We start from the raw sequence: 5,098 nt of genomic DNA on the forward strand, positions 1-5,098 counted from the left end.
CACATTTTAGAGCACTAGAGTTATCCCCCTATAAATCCATTCATTTTATTGCCTAATTTTCCTATCTAATATTACCAAACATTTAACGAAAACATAATGTTATGCATAGAATATTTGTGTCCTACTCAAATTCATATGTTGAAATTCTAACCCTCAATGTGATGGCATTAACAGGTAGGGCCTTTGAGAGATGATTAGGTCATGAGAATGGAACCCTCATAAATGGGATTGGTGTCCTTAGAAAAGAGATCCATGCCCCTGGACGCTGCCAAGTAAGCATCGATATATCCTCCTCCCACCTACTGTCGTGTCGAAGTCAGAGTCTCCCAAGGAGCCTGAACTTGGAAGCTTTTCATCGGAGGTTCGAGCTTTGAAACAACCGATGAGGGATTGAGGAGCCATTCTGAGCCATGGGGAACGCTCACAGACCATGTGGTGATGAGGGGCCCAAACACCAAGCGCTCCAGAGGCTTCGGGTTTGTCACGTATGCCACTGTGGGGGAGGTGGATGCAGCCATGAATGCAAGGCCACACAAGGTGGATGGAAGAGTTGTGGAACCAAAGAGGGCGTCTCCAGAGAAGATTCTCAACGACCTGGTGCCCACTGAACTGTGAAAAAGATTTTTGTCGGTGGCATTAAAGAAGACACTGAAGAACATCACCTAAGAGGTGATTTTGAACCGTGTGGGAAAACCAAAGTGATGGAATCATGACTGACAGAGGCAGGGGCAAAAAGAGAGGTTTTGCTTTTCTAACCTTTGATGACCATGACTCTGTAGACAAGATTGTCATTCAGAAATACCACGGTGAAGGGCCACAACTGTGAAGTAAGGAAAGCCCTATCCAAGCAAGAGCTGGCTAGTGCTTCATCCGGCCAAAGAGGTCGAAGTGGTTCTGGAAACTTTGGTGGTGGCCATGGAGGTGGTTTTGGTGGAAATGACAACTTTGGTCAGGGGGAAACTTGAGTGGTTGAGGTGGTTTTGGTGGGAGTTGTGGTGGTGGTGGATATGGTGGCAGTGGGGATGGGTATCATGGATTTGGTAATGATGGAAGCAATTTTGGAGGTGGCAGAAGCTACAGTGATTTTGGCAATTACAACAATCAGTCTTCAAATTTTGGACCCATGAAGGAGGACATTTTGGAGGCAGGAGTTATGGCCCCTATGGTGGTGGAGTCCAATTCTTTGCCAAACCACAAAACCAAGGTGGCTATGACGTTCCAGCAGCAGCAGCAGCTATGGTAGTGGCAGAAGGTTTTAATTATTACTGCCAGGAAACAAAGCTTAGCAGGAGAGGAGAGCCAGAGAAGTGACAGGGAAGCTACAGGTTACAACAGATTTGTGAATTCAGCCAAGTGCTGTGGTGGCAGGGCGTAGCTGCTGCAAAGACATGTTTTAGACAGTACTCATGTGTATGGGCAAAAAAGCCTTGAGGACTGTATTTGTGACTAATTGTGTAACAGGTTATTTTAGTTTCTTTTCTGTGGAAAGCATAAAGCATTCCAATAAAGGGTTTTAATGTAGGTTTTTTTTTTTTTTTTGCACCCAGGCTATTGATTGCTAAATGTAATAGTCTGATCATGATGCTGAGTAAAGCTGTCTTAAAAAAAAAAATGAGATCCCAGAGGGAGTTCCCATTGTGGCTCAGCAAGTTAAGAATCTGACTAATATCCATGAGGATGCAGGTTTGATCCTTGGCCTCACTCAGTGGGTTAAGGATCTGGCATTGCCATGAGCTGTGGTGAGGGTCACAGATGCAGCTCAGAATCCTGCCTTGCTGTGGCTGTAGCGTGGGCCAGCAGCAGCAGCTCCAACTCGACCCCTAGCCTGGAAACATCCATATATCCATATGCCGCAGGTGCAGCCCTAAAAAGCCAAAGAAAGAAAGGAAGAAAGAAAGAAAGAGGGAGTTCCCGTCGTGGCGCAGTGGTTAACGAATCCGACTAGGAACCATGAGGTTGCGGGTTCGGTCCCTGGCCTTGCTCAGTGGGTTAACGATCCGGCGTTGCCGTGAGCTGTGGTGTAGGTTGCAGACGCGGCTCGGATCCCACGTTGCTGTGCCTCTGGTGTAGGCCGGTGGCTACAGCTCCGATTCAACCCCTAGCCTGGGAACCTCCATATGCCGCGGGAGCGGCCCAAGAAATAGCAACAACAACAACAACAACAACAAAAAGACAAAAAGACAAAAGACAAAAAAAAAAAAAAAGAAAGAAAGAAAGAAAGAAAGAAAGAAAGAAAAAAAAAAAAAAAGAAAGATCCCAGAGAGCTCCTTTACTTCTTCCACCATGAGAAGATCCATCGAGAAGATGGCTGTATACAAATTAGAAAGTGGGTCCTCATGAGACATGAAATCTGCTAGTGACTTGATCTTGGACTTCCCAAACTCCAGAACTGTGAGAAATTTCTGTTGTTCATAAGCCAACCGGTCCGTGGTGTTTTGTTATAGCAGCTTGAATGGACTAAGACACACACTATGTACTAAATATATTGTTGGTTATAGAGATACAGTAATAAACATGACAAAAATCACTGCAGTTATGACTTCGTATGCTGTATCTTAAAAAAAAGTTAGTTATTTGAAAACAATCTACAAATGACAAAGAAACTTATTTTATAACATTTAGAAGGTCTGTCATGGCTCAGCAGTCTAAGAACCCGACATACTGTCTGTGAGGATATGGGTTTGATCCCTGGCCCTGCTCAGTGGGTTAAGGATCCAGCCTTGCCAAAAGATGAAATGTAGGTTGTGGATGCAGCTCAGATCCCCGTTGCTATGGCTGTGGTGTAGGCTGGTGGCTGCAGCTCCAAATAGACCCCTAGCCCAGGAACTTCCATATGCTGCAGGTGTGGCGGTTAAAAAAATAAAATTGAAACAATGAAATTTGCTAATTGCCAATGAAGTCTTTATACTGGTATGAAATATGTGGAGGACAAAAACCATACTTAGTGTCTGAAGTCACTGATTTTAGGAACATTTCTTTTAAAAAAAATGCCATCTATTTAAAAACATCAGTTTCTCTGTAAGATTCACTAGCATTACACTGCCATAATTACATGGTAACTGTCTCGGTAGCTTAACATTTCTTCTCCTCACACATAGGGGCCTACAGAAATTACATTTAGCTTTATTTATTTATTTTTGTGGCCACATCCACAGCATGTGCAAGTTCCCAGGCTGGGACAATGCCAGATCCTTAACCCACTGAGCCACCAAATTATAGTTAGCTTTGATCATATTAGAAACAAAGGGTTTTTTTTGTTTTTTGTTTTTGTTTTTGTTTTTGTTTTTTGGCTTTTTAGGGCTACACCTGTGGCATGTGGAATTTCCCAGGCTAGGGGTCAAATCAGAGCTACTGCTACTGGTCTATACCACAGCCACAGTAACATGGGATCTGCAAACTACATCAGGGCTCACAGCAACGTCGGATCCCCGACCCACTGAGTGAGGCCAGGGATCAAACCTGCATCCTCGTGGATACTAGTCAGCTTCGTTTCCACTGTGCCACAACAGGAACTCCCACAAAGAACTTTTTTTTGGTGAAGGTTATATTTATGCTGATATATTTGGCTATTATCTGGATATAATTAGGTATATTCGGATCCATATATTTGGATGTTGATTCATTCAAGGGGTGAACCTATTACCTTTCTGACATACCAGATCCTTACCAACACCAAAAAAATAAATCATTAATTTTTTAAAGTTACCTGAAGGAATACTCTCTATGCAAGAGCCGTAGAAACAATAAAAGTAATAACAATCGGATGGTTTTTCTTTGGTATCTCATCCTTTCCTGGAAGGAAAAAGAAACATATAAAAATAGATTAAATAAAACACAATGTATACAGAATATGCTGTGTTAAATCCTGCCTCTCTGTGACTTAAAACTAGACGAGTTAATAGATATTGGCTGAAGTGTAAGGCACCTCTGATCCTTCGATACCTCCTTACATGAAAATAGAGTTCAGTCGGTAGGAACACTGTTTGAGCTACCTGCCCAAAGACTAGGACATTAGCTGGCCTAAGTGATTGTGATGAAGTTGATCATTCAAAGAAAGGTGATAGGACAGATAATACCATGAAATATATGCCCCTTCTCAAAGTATTTGAATATAAAATTGATTCATACAACTGGCTGGAGGCTAAACCATAATTTTTAGATTATTTGTGCATTGACCTTGGAATTTGAGTTGAGTTTACAAAACTCCCTTGCAATACTTAATCTATGGAATATGAAATTCTCTGTATGCAGAAAAGGAACTGGATGTGGCTCAATTTGGTTGCCATTAAGGACAAACTCTTACCTTTTGTTTCACAAAGATCACATAGAAATTTTACAGCTTCTTCCTTAAAGCCTTAACATTTCTGGTATAGTAGTTTGGGAATTCATATGGAGAATCTTCAGAGGGTAGATGGTTTTCAGGCAGCACATTTTGAGATCTTTGAAAAATCATTAATTAGATAATCTAATATTGATTCTGTGACACTCTCCAGTTTGTTTATTATTTGTCTTCTGTGATTGATGATGTCATCAGATTCTCTTTGATGATGAAAGAATTAGACACTTGTAGCCTTAACAATTCATATGCCAGTTGTTCCTCTTTGTCAACCAAGGGATTAGATTTTGTCCAATTTAAAAATAAAAGTGGAGGGGGTAATTCCCTGGTGGCCCAGCAGTTAAGAATTTGGTATTGTCCCTGCTCTGGCTTGGGTTCAACCCCTGGCCCAGGAACTTCTGCATACCAGGCTCATGGCTGAAAAAAAAATCCACTTTTCTTAAAAAAAAAAATGAATCCAACTAGGAACCACAAGGTTGGGGGTTTGATTCCTAGCCTTGCCCAGCAGGTTAAGGATCCAGTGTTGCTGTGAGCTGTTGTGTAGGTCACAGATGTGGCTCAGATCTCCTGTTGCTGTGGCTGTGGTGTAGGCCGGCAGCTATAGCTCCAATTTGACCCCTAGCCTGGGACTCTCCATGCCATGAGTGCGGCCCTAAAAGGCAAAAAATAAAAAATAGGAGTTTCCATCATGGCTCAGCAGTAATGAACCCAACTAGTATCCATGAGGACGTGCACTCTATCCCTGGCCTTGCTCAGGTGGTT

At 42.3% G+C, this 5,098-nt stretch overlaps 1 pseudogene; it reads left to right on the forward strand.

Moving 5' to 3' along the window:
- Window positions 414-1,318, forward strand: LOC100157853 (annotated as a pseudogene).

The sequence above is a fragment of the Sus scrofa genome, chromosome 1 (assembly GCF_000003025.6).
Source record: "Sus scrofa isolate TJ Tabasco breed Duroc chromosome 1, Sscrofa11.1, whole genome shotgun sequence".
NCBI lineage: Eukaryota > Metazoa > Chordata > Mammalia > Artiodactyla > Suidae > Sus > Sus scrofa.